Source organism: Anthonomus grandis, chromosome 12 (genome assembly GCF_022605725.1).
Source record: "Anthonomus grandis grandis chromosome 12, icAntGran1.3, whole genome shotgun sequence".
Classification (NCBI taxonomy): Eukaryota; Metazoa; Arthropoda; class Insecta; order Coleoptera; family Curculionidae; genus Anthonomus; species Anthonomus grandis.
The window spans coordinates 8,594,815-8,607,881 of NC_065557.1; the positions used below are offsets into that span (position 1 = coordinate 8,594,815).

At 29.1% G+C, this 13,067-nt stretch overlaps 1 protein-coding gene across 5 annotated transcripts in view; it reads left to right on the top strand.

The window, feature by feature from the left end:
• Positions 1–13,067, top strand: part of LOC126742916 (probable nuclear hormone receptor HR3) — a 221,565-nt gene that overhangs the window by 135,393 nt on the left and 73,105 nt on the right. The gene's annotated exons all lie outside the window — the stretch shown is intronic.

The following is a 13,067-nucleotide window of genomic DNA, read 5'->3' on the forward strand; positions in this document are numbered from 1 at the left end:
AGATCTAAGAGTTTCAAAGATATCAAATTTTTGGCCACAGAGTCAAATCCTAAATAATGGACTTTGGGACACAATAGGTCATGATCCAGAACATCAAAGGTCTTGTAGAATTATCTACTAGAATAATCTAGAAAGAATAATCCAATGAACAAGAACAGCAATATTTTTGTAAAGAGCTCCGACTATAGTATCGGTTATATCCAGTAAAGCAGATGATGTGTTGTTACCACTCCGAAAACCTAACTAGTGAATAGGATATAAGTGACTCGCCTCAAAAAATTTGCTAACCTGCTGGTAAATCACCTTCTCCAGTAGTTTAGACAAAACAGATAGTAGACTTAATTGAGCGCAAATCCGTCACTTCTATAGGATTTTCAGTTTTTAATACCGAGCAAATGATAGATTCTTTCCAAATATCTGGGAAATAACCAATCTCCATGCATCAATTGATTACATGTAAAGTGTTGATAATGAAAATGTTGATGATAGTGTTGATAATGGTCCAAATGTGTCCAAATTCGTCGTCGTTCTCAACAAGTGAACTTATGTCCATCCACTTTATGGAAAATTTTGCGCAAAGATCTCGGATTGCGAGCATATAAAATTCAACTTGTCCAGGAGTTGAAACCCCAGGATCATCTTTTGCGCCGTACATTAGCTAAATGGGCGGAAGGAAAGATTGCTGTTGATCCACGATTTCATATGAAAATTTTATTCACTGATGAAGCACACTTTTGGTTAAATGGCTATGTAAACAAGCAGAATTGGCGAATTTGGGATTCACCAGCTATTGGCGAAAAACCGTTACATCCAGAAAAACTAACCATTTGGTGCGCTTTGTGGGACGATGGAATCATTGGTCCTTATGTCTTCAGAAATGCTGATGGTCAGAACATTACAGTAAACGATGAGCGATACAAAAACATGATAACCAACTTTTTTGTGCCTCAATTGGAAGCCGTTGCAGGCGTTGCACAAATGTGGTTTTAGCAGGACGGTGCCACGTGCCATGCAGCGCGCCAAACAATTAATTTACTGCAAGAGACATTCGAGTAACGAATAATTTCAAGGAATGGACCTGTAAACTGGCCAGCTCGTTCGTGCGACTTGACGCCATCATTAGATTATTTTCTTTGGGCTATGTTAAGTCGCATGTCTACGCTGATAAACCCGAAACACTTGAGCACTTGGAGGCCAACATACGACGCGTGATTGCCGAAATACAGCCTGCAGTACTGGAAAGAGTGTGTGAAAATTGGACCTCTAGATTACGCCACGTACGCGCCAGCCATGGGGGTCACATGCCCGAAATCATTTTTAAATATTAATGCCAAAAAAATTTCTTTAATATAAAAGCAAATTCGTTCATATCAATAAAATATTTTGTGTTTAATTTCAATTTAAAGTTCTCCACCTCTAAAAAAAACACCCTTTATAAAGTAAGGTAGGAATAACTGGAAGACTTTCTAATGTAATGCCGTCATTACCAGCAACATACTCTATACAATACATACAATCATGGACCACTGAAGGTTGAAGTCAACTCTTCTCTATATTTATGGTTACTATAGAATGCTATATTATTTGCGCAGTTATTTGTTGTATTAAACACACTTAAGAAGTATTATTTAATTTCATCTGGATTCTGCTGAGATGTCTTAAGCCTTACCAAAGTTCCTTGGAGCTGATTTTGATTTTATAAAAAGTCCCGCTTTTTCCTTTCTAACAAATTGAAGGCAAATATACCTCAAATTTTTAGAAACAACAAAAAACTGCCTTGTTAGTCCGTTGAATCAGTTTTGGAAAGGGCTCTCGAATTTATTGAAAATCATTCCAGGCAATTAAAGTGACTCAGAAGCCTGCAACACTTAAATTACTTTAAGCTTAGAAAACTTAGTTCTGGACTCAGTCACATCTTCAATTTCCTGGAGGAAGCTTAAAAATATTTAGAAACTTATTCCAGGTACTCAAAATGCTTCATATGTCTGAAAAAAAGCTTTACAGTAAAAGTGACTTAAAAGCCTAAAGCTCTTAAATTACTTTAAATATAAAAAAATAGTCTTGGACTCACTTTATCTTCAATGGTCTGGAACAGGTATAAAAATATTGATAATATTATTCCAGGCACTAAAAATGCTTTAGGTGTCTGAAAAATGGCTCTTAAATTTACCTAAAATTATTCCAGGCAATTAAAGTGACTCAGAAGCCTGATGGTGAATGAATCAAAAATGGTTTAATCAATTCAACACCAACATTTCAATTAAAACAATTTTTCTTGATCGACCTTACTCTACGATCAAAAGGCTTATGTTTTTGTTAATTAAACACCTTAAAAAGCTTACCTGAATCAATACATAATCAATTTGTGGGTAGTAAGTGCTATCTCGGATCAATAGCAATATTGTCATTGATTCTATTATTTATAATCAGAATAAATTTTTATTAATATCGAAGTCAATGCTCATCTCAATCACATTTATTTCTAATTGACAAATTTTTATAATCAATAAGACTATTATTTATCAATGCACTTCTAATCAATGAACCTGTATATTTAGGGCAATCTTTATTCAGTCAATTGATATTGGAATCACTGCAATATTTTAATTAGTTTCACTTTCGTGTTATCTCAATCATTTGTACATTTAAATGAATTTTTGTTCATTGAAAACAAATGATTACATTCTCAATTCGCAATTTAGGGCGTTCTTTAATTACTAACAATATTGTCACTGATTCTACATCCACAAACTTTCGTAATGACTATGAAGATCATTTAATTAATTTAAAGCGAATCATCGGTAAGTTGATCATTTATAAATACACTTTTATTTAACAATCTTTAATATTCACTAAGTTAATTATTTAATTACTTCGCGGTTAATAAGTACTTTATTATATCATCATGAACAGAAGAATCTCCACAATCAATAAGTCTATTACTTATCAATGCACTTATCGTCAATGAACTTGTATATTTAGGAAAATGATTATTTAAACCATTTATTTATTGAGAATTTAATCAATATTGTTGTAATTCCAATTCACAATGTTTTAATTGATTCTACAATAATAATCTTTTATAATCACTCTAAAATAATTGATAATTTTAATTAAAACAATTATTTTATTTATTTCTATTCAGAATATTTAATTCTGAAAGGGTTTTTTCATTCTTGGGGAATCATCTCAATCATTTTGTACGTTTCTACTCAATGAATTTTTTTAATCAGATGAAGACGTTTATAATTTGCAGTTTAATAGGCATTTATGAATCAGTAACAATTTCATCGTAAATTCTTTTACAACTAAAATTGATCAAGTTAATTATTAAATCAATTTGCAATTGATGTTGTTCAATTGATTCCACGTTAATAGTCCCTTATAATCACTATAAAATAAGTGCCTATTTTAATAAAAAAAAATATTTTATTTCTTCTTTATTTAAATTGTTATTGACCATTCCCAAATCAATAATAATTTTGTCAATGATACACAAACTTTCGTAATTACTATGAAGATTATTTAATCAATTCCAGACCAATTAAAACTCATTTTAATCATAACAACTATTTTATTAAATCCTGATTAACAAATGTCCATACTTTATAGCAACAATTTTTTATATTCACTAAGTTAATTATTTAATCCATTTTCAATTATTAAATACTTTCTGAAATCATAGTAATTTTTTATTTGATTTAATATTTATTTATGAATAACTATGATGGCCTAATCTCAATCACATTTATTTTTATTCGAAAAAATTCTACAATTAGATTATTATGTATCAATACACTTATAACCAATATTTAGGAAAATTATTATTTAATCAAGTCATATTCGAACCACAGCAAAATTTAAAATAATTTTAAAATAGTCTCTATGAAGTATTTGTTAATTTTAATTAAATGTTATCAATTAGCCGTTTCAGTATTAATTTTGCTAATGATTCTACATCTATGACCTTTCGTTATCACTATAAAGAAAATTTAATCAATTCCAGACCAACTAAAACTCATTTTAATTATAACAATTATTTTAGTAAATTCTAATTTATGAATCTTTACAATTAGTAAATTGATTAATTATTAATACAATCAATACAATATCAATTACTTAATCATCACTCTTATCTTTCTCTAATTATTACACAGATTATGCAATCATTTAGTTGGCTTATTTTAAATATCGTATTCATTCCTGGTTGACGAATCTTTAAAAAGAAAATTTAAGAAAGATCATTATTTGATAATTTAGATCAAGAATTTATTTAAATAATGAAAAATATTTTTTATTGCAAGTTTGTTTCTGATCAATAACAATTTTTTAAATGTAGGGTTGATTATTTTTTTAAATTACTATGAAGATTGTTTAATCAATTCGTGGTCGATGGCAGATTTTTCAAATCATAACGATGTGTCTATTGATTTAGTTACATCCTGAAAATAAAATGATGTCTCAAGAATGGCTCAATAAGCTGAATTATGATCTGGATGTAACTCAGTTGCGTATTATATAACTTCAATATACATTTTGAGTCAATTACATTTACTTGCTTGATTAAGACAGTCTTTGAATTTTGATTAAATTATGGCCTTATAAAAACCCCAAATGACGTCGTAGCCACTCAATGCTTTCCAAGAATTTCTCTCATAAATAAAGTGTCGTAATCATATTTAAGAGAGTGATTTTGCGAGTATATGAGACACCCGAGGTTAACAAGCAAGGTTCACCTGGCCGCACTTACTATACCAATATCGCGAGGTCGGTTTTCGGTAAATGTACTCTTATTGGATCAAGGCATTTAACGAAGACGTAAACAAACCTTAAGATTACATTTTTCATTAATTATATTGTAGCTTATTTATTCTGCAAATTGATTATAAGTTATCAAACTCCAATGTGCCTTAGTGAACTGACAAGACCAAAAACCGCATCAAATTCCAAATTAATTAAGAAATCCTTAAAAAAAAAGAGCAACTGTTGCAAAAACTATATTAGTCAGCTGACCGGGCTGCCCAAATAAATTTCACAGATTGATGATCGCCTAAAAATAATTTGGCAACGTAAAAAGTTAGAAATAACTGCAAACCGTCGGGCCGATGAACCTGGCCATATTAAACCGACAAATTTCGAGAAAGTACCGTTATGTTTCCTTTAGAAATTCGCAATTAACATTAGAAGAACTGAAAGGGTCTTCAGAGGTGAGAATCATCAACCCGTGTAATGAATGCATAACCTGTCAATGTAAAATTAAACATTACGTATAGTGCGATTGCGTTATCGCTTTTATAGAAAACAAAATTTACGACCGCGGTTTATTCCGGGAACACGCGCAATGCACTACAATTTGGAATTGGGTCTTGCTTATTTGTTTTATCGATGCATTGTTTGTGAACTGTTTATCATTTAAAAAAAAAATAACGCAACACAATGGCTTTATTAAGTGTACTGAATAACTAAACAGGTAGACTTTACGCGTAGAATGATGGGAAAACAGTAGCGCCACAACATAAGTCTGTACATAGGAATTTAAATTGAATTATCGTGAACACAGTCAATAAATCAAAGTAGTCTTTTTTGAGGTTGTACTGTTTAGCATTTTAAAGGCAATTACTATTTTAGAAATTACTCCAGACCACCTACTTGGCAGCCATAAATATACTAATATTCTTTAGTATATTTATGGCTGCTATTTATTTTATGTTCTTAAGTCAATTTTTAGAAATTCAAATCCAATATCTACAGTGAATATAATGTGAAACAGAGCGGGGAATAATGAATTTAAGATTTTCTGACTTTGAGTGTTTCACAGACAGAGATACTTGCAATTACAAGAAGTGATGAAATACATACAATTTTGGGGAAACAAAAGCACAAACAACTTCACGTATATTTCAGGTTTTTGGAATAATTATTTATTTAAAATATAAATTTTGAATAAACCTTACGTGTAATTTTTTCTAGGTTTCAGGCCTTTAGAATCAGTTCTCAATGATATTTCAGCCATTTTCAGTCAAAAGTAAATTATAATTCAAAAGTTTCGAAATTAGTCGAAAAATTAAAAATCTTGTTGACAAGGCATGACTGATATAAAAGTGAACAGAAACCATTAAATACAAAATCACAAAAATGAAATTAAACTGAAATTAAACAGAATTGATATCAGACATAATCTTACATTATCAGACAAATATCACATTAAAAGTAAAATTAAATACAATTTTAAAGTGCAGACTGGTAGAATTCTTTCTAAGTATCTTTACCCAATAGTAAATTCTTAAATAAGTATCAAAAGGCCTTTGAAGAATTCAGTGTATTCAGATTTGTTGGTAAATTATTGAACACTTTCCTGCTTTCATATACAAGTGACTTTTTTTACCAGTACAGATTTTGGAAGCAGTAAAGGCAGTGTGCAAAACGATTTTTAAAAATAAGAGTAGAAGCTGTGTAATAAAGTCTGAACTACGAGACTCTCTTTGATTTATTTTAGTAATAATACCAAAAGCCTTCTTTGGATCATAAAAACCATATTAAACAGTCCCTTATTAGTAACACCCCAGAATGGTATTCCATACCTGAGGCGGTACTTCATGAGAAATTGACTGTTCCAATTTCTTGCTACGTTATACCTTAATCCAACAATATGTGTTTTGCTTTGATTTAAATAAAGACGACTGGATGTAAGCCATTAATTAATAATGTCGATGTCATTCTCCGTAGTTTGCTGCAACACCTTCATTTTCTTATTTTGTTATAATGTCGATGTATCATTAAATGCATTAAAGATACCTACTTGAAACACAAAAAAGACATTCAATGCCTGAAATATAGTAAAATATTATTTCAAAAACCTGAAATACATGAGAAATGTCCTACCAATCAGAACAAAATATACAGCTTCCTCAGAAATAAGTTACTATGACCTCAAATGTCTAGAAGATATGAAGAAATTAGGTCAAAGAAAGCATAAAAGTAATAATATCAAATACCTGGAATATAATGAAAAAGTATTTAAAATATCTGCAATATATTATTATATATTAATATTAATAATTACAATTATAATTATATGTTAAGAAATTACTTGAAAACTTCAAGGGCATAAGAAGTGTAAATAAAAGGAAATAAAAAATGGTTTTAAATATAAGGAAAAAACTCGCATTCACTTCAAATGTCTAAAATAAAATTGTTATTTTCTTGCTTGTAGTATGATTTTTTCTCTTTTTTTTTATTAAAAATAATTTTAAATAATTTATTTCATGTACGTACAATTTTGACAAAATCTTAAAAAAAAATTAAAATCAATATAACCAAAAGAAAAAAACTATTAAAAATATAAAAATAAAATGCTCTTGAAACTCAAATATATATGAATGATAATGACAATAATATTTTTACGAAATCAAACATGGCATTTGGGCGAATATTCGAAGTCCACTCATTCCTTCAGATCGGTTCATATCTCATCATAACCTGGTAATTTCGTGATGTATGGGATAAAAGTAAGAAGCTGGTGTAGTTCAATAACGTGAAAAATATTCGCCTAAACTTTGACGGTCAATATCTCGGCACTTATGGATGCTACTTTCATAAATTTAACGAGTTTTTATTACTTTCATCATCCTAAATCAAATGAGACCATTTGCAAGATCGTAGCTCTATTATTAGCCGAGATCTGGCACTTAAAAAAAAATGGTAAAATTTGCATTTTTGCGAATCCCGTCGTAACCCAGTGTTTTTATGATATATAGGATGAAAAATACCAAGTGAAGGGGGAAAAAATTGCATTAGATATCTACATTGAATGCTTGTAATAAGGTAGAAAATGGTGAAAAAATGCTTGGAATACATTAAAAATTATTAAAAAAATTCGAAAAGATAAAAAGTATCATATAACTTAAAATAAATAAAAATGGCTTCCAATATCAAAACGAAATTTAAGGAGGAACTGGAATATAGAAGAAACTATCGTTCCTAGTGATGCAGACCCAGTTGTCAGTTTTTACACTAAGTTATGTGTTCTATATTAATAAGGCATATAATAAAATGATAAGATACCTAAACTCTGGGTCCTAAAGTGTCAGAGAAAAATTTGCGCATCCTGAATTATTTGAATAAATTTATTAATGATCAAGGATTAATCAATTATTGAAATAACTACCGTAGAACTTGTAAACAACTTCTAAAATCAACCAATTCTGGTTATTAAAGTGGTCGAATTCCTGAGGCGAAGAATAAACAATAAGAAATCTGGACCATAATTAATGATTTTCGTAATATTTCAGTTAAAAGCAACGTAGATGGTCATCTGAGTCCTTTAACAAATTCTATTGTAATGCAGCAAGTGGTCTAACCAAGAATTAAGGACTAAATTAAAGACTTCTAGAACTGAACCTATGTCATATCTTCAGAATTTTAACTTTACTAGTAATTTTGTCTGTTTCTAAGATTCAAATTCAAAATAATTTATTTGCCTATAAAAAATACAATTCTTATTACGTTTAGCAAACAGTATATGGATTTGAGACAAAAAGGATCGAATCACAATTATGAAAACCTATGATACATGAAACCTATGATATTTGCGATGTATTCCAGGCACTTAAGATGGTTTCTTATATCTCTTGAGTATTTATAATGATTTGTTTATATCTTATATTATTTATGTTTATATCTTATATTATGTGTAAATTTGCATTGCAGATCCATTATGAAGAGTAGATCTTATTTCTTGGTTTATTTGGCAAAACAAATTTAATTTATTTGTACCCCAGAATCTTCTTTAGTTTCACAAGCCTGATTCAAATGATTTGACACATTTCAATACCATATTTAGTCTGGCACATTATTCAATCAAAGAACAAATTCTTTTTCACCTATTTCGTCTGCATGGCAACTACCACAGTTTTTTTTTGCACATTTAATTTACAAATACCATAACTAACCGATATTGCAAAACCCGCGAACGGCAACAACGAGTTCTTGACGTGTGACACGCGTAATTTTTTTCCATGAAGGTTTCGGCATCTGAAAATGGTGTCGAAAGTCGCCTTATTCGCGATTCAATGCACGGTTCTTTTGATGTTGTTGATGATGATGATGATGGTGATGACGACGCGTCATCAGCATCGAATCAACTTTTTGTTTACCAAATATCTCCCGAGCTACATGATGTCGGTTCAAGAGAGGTTGTTTTCAATGTTTTTATGTAATGGTTTCAACCTTAATTGGCGGACGAACGATTGGAAAAACTACGATTATGTACGTTGGCGATTATGGTTTGGGGAGCAGATGGGAATTTTAAGTTTGTTTTTTGGCCTCGCCACGAGTTTTGGAGTTTTTGTGGTTTTTTTAATCTGTATTTGGATACTGGGAAATTTAATTGGTACCAGCGATTTAACAATTATATTTAAATTTTTCGTTGACTGACGTAGTAACATTATCTTCAACAACAATTGAAAAACGGTAATGGCAGAACTATGAAGGAAACTTAAAGTACTTTGTGGTAACAGTTTTATTTAAAGTTTTATATTTGAAAATTGTGTAAATTTAAAAAAATTAAAATATTGGTTTTCTTTCTTCAAAAATCTTGTTTTCAAGATGTTGATTACGATTAGTAATCTTTTAATTAATATCAGTTTGTTGCCATTTTTCAATCTCAACTGGACTACTCTGGTACAAAACCGTATATTTGCAATTTGAATTATAGAAACAAATAGTTTAATTATTATGCAAAAGAATCAACGAAAACTACAATGAATTACTAACTAGTATATTTAATAATATGAGCAGTTCAAATTTAAACCAATGAATAACATAAAACATGTAAATTCTTCTAACTAACAATCTGATAAATGCAAATTAAAGATTGGATTATCAGATCCAATTAAAATGCATAAATACTCATAAAAAAATAAAAATTTCCAGCAAAATTACGAAATTTTACAAACAACAAAAAATGTGTATAAGTCTATTTAAGTTATGCATCTTTTTACGATTTTTAAGTTATTTTGCATAATGTAATTGACCTCAAATTCACTTGATTTTTATTTTAAAAGATTCGTTGAACTGCTCTTTAATTTTTATTAAAAAGCTGTGGAATTCCATGCATAAAAAGTTTTCAAAAATGACCTAAGTAAAAAACAGTTTTAGAAAATTTGAGTTATGGTATTGCTTCTAATACACAAAATCCTTAATTCACAGTTTAAGTAGTAATATTTCATGAGTTTATTTAGTCATTTTAAGTAATAATGTGTCTTTTGATTATTCTGTAAAAAACTAACAGAAACAGCCTTAAATAAATAAATAAATAAAATTAACAAAAAAATTACAAAAATTATTGGAAAACCCCAAAATTTATTTTGGTAGAAAATCTTTATACTATACTTATTTAGTCTTAATACATTCATTGTAAGTTCTATAGGAAATTGATTATACGAAATCATTAAGCTCCAACAAAGACTAATTCATTAGTCCAAAATAAGAACACCAACTCATTTACTAAACTATGCTGTTGTCCAAACAAATTATCAAAATTTTATATATTAGTAAAATATAATAAGAGTATATAGATTCTTATAATAAGAGTATATTATTCTTGATGAAAACTTGATTCCAAGTGTCAGAAGTTCAAACTTTTGTTGCATCAAGGATCTGATTAATGAAATCATGCTGGATCAATTCTCGGTAGACTTTCATCAACTGAAATATGAGCATTAATAACATTTTATTTGAAAAGAAATAATACTTTAGTGAGAAATCTAAAGTTTTAAAAAATAATCAAAAACACGATACAATCAAGAAATTAACTGAATGAATAAAGACATTTTAAATATCCAACCTGTCGTGAAACAGTACCAAAGGTCAGTGCGCGACTTTGTCTACCAAATAAACCACACGTAGGATATTAAGTAATAACCCTAATGGCAGTACCACGCAACGGCAGTTTGCATCGTTTAAATCGTGCGAAATTATATGTTACTGCATTGGTTTTGCGAGGAAGAATGCACATTTATATTAAGGCTGTCTTACGGTTAAGATTTATGCTATGGATAAAACGATAAATTAATGAAAGGTATTTGGGAGTTTAAGGAGTTAGATCCTTTACAGATGAGTAGCTGAAAACAAAATTTATTGGAAAAAAATTTAAAATACTTTTAAATGGTGCGCTAAAGGAGTAAATTTATTGCAACAGTTTTTTATTTCCCTAAAATTTAAAAAAAAAACTGCTTGTTTATGAATTTCTTTTACATTTACTTCCACTTTTCTTTAAGAATTTCACATAACTTGTAAATATAGTTCAAGGAGATATGCAGGCTGTTAAAAAATAAACTAATCTTAACGCAAAACTATAGTTATGTATTCAAAATTTAGCAAAAATAGTAGGCAATTTAATTTCATGATTAAGGTAAATTTTCTTTTTTTTCCACATCTTCGTCATCATCTTTTTCTTCTTGGATAGTGTGATCATAAATCTAATGGTGGTGAACTCTTATATTTTGAACAAAATTGAAAAAAAAAATTATATATCAAATTTTAATTTATTTTAATAAGCAAAAAAATACAGACTAGTGCTTCTTTCTTAACTTTTTCTTCTTTAATTTCCTTTTCTTCTTGGATCATGTAATCAGCTTTGCTGCTCGCGTTGCCTCCAATTTTTGAAATCCAGGATGTAAAGTACGTCTTGTTATAGCAATAAACAATTATTGTGTTTCAAATATTAAATAAAACTTGCATTTATATACTATAAACAATTTAATTTAATGATTATGGCAAGGAATACAAGGCAAGTAGTGCTTCTTCATCATCTCCTTTTTCTTCTTCTGCTTCTCAGTCTTCGATGATGTGGTCAGCCTATAGAGGGATAGTGAATTCTGCTGCTCTCACTACCTCCAATTTCTAAATTGTAGGTAATATTTATTGTACTATAAACTATAAACAATTTAATTGTATGATTACGACAAGGAATGCAAAGAATATTATGCTTCTTCGCCGTGTTTTGCTTCTTTGTCTTCGATGATAAATCCCATATCTTAGAAGGTGAGAATTGATTCCACCAAACTTTGGTAAAATACTATTAACATATTTCAGTTTAAAAGTTTAATTATTTTGTTAAAGGTGTAATATGTGAAAATCATTTTAAATTATTATTGATTATAATTCCCAAATATTTTGCATTTAAGATTTCATTAATAGGAACAGGTAGATTTCAAATTTTTATGTTGGAAAACAGTGGCCGATTAGTTATAGTCTTTGAAATATATCTATAGATACATATAGATCTTTCCATTTACTACTAAATTTGTAATTGAGTTTATACACAAATTGAACAGCAAAGGCCTAAGAAGCGTTCTCTGGGGAATTTCAATTATATAGAAGAGGAGTTACTCATGTTGCTATCTATTTTAACATGCTGCTTCATGTCTATTATATAGGTCCTAAACACTTCCATTACAGAACATCTGAAAGGTTAATTCCTTTCAAGGATATTAAGAAGCTGTCCGTGGGGTACAGCATCAAAAGCCTTTGCAAGATCCTAAGATACAGCTAAACATTTTTAACCAGAATCCAATTCATGTCTGACATGCTTAATTATCTTATGCTTGGCATCGCTAGTATTCATTAGATATTTTTCAAATATCTTTGCAAAATTAGAAATTGTACTTATTGGTCTACAATTACTTATTTGGCCTCTATCTCCAGATTTAAAAATTGGTGTGATTATAGACAAAAATTATTATATGTTAATGGTTTAAGCAGGTAAATATGAAGGTTTTTAATTAGTTTTGCTAATATTCTGTGATGCACTGTTATTTTTTAGGGAATTTATATGTTTTATTATGCCATTGTTATTTATTGACCTAAAAACAGTAATTTATTCAAATCATTTATTTAAAACTTATTTTGTAAGTTGAGTAATTTATTATTCATATCAATGCTAGAAAAGTATTTGTTATTTTTTGCCCGATTAATTACTTTTTTTTAATTATTGCGATATGTTTTATTTTCTATTTCTTTTTCCTCGGTAAAATGGCTTAGTAGCTATTTAATAAGTTAATAAT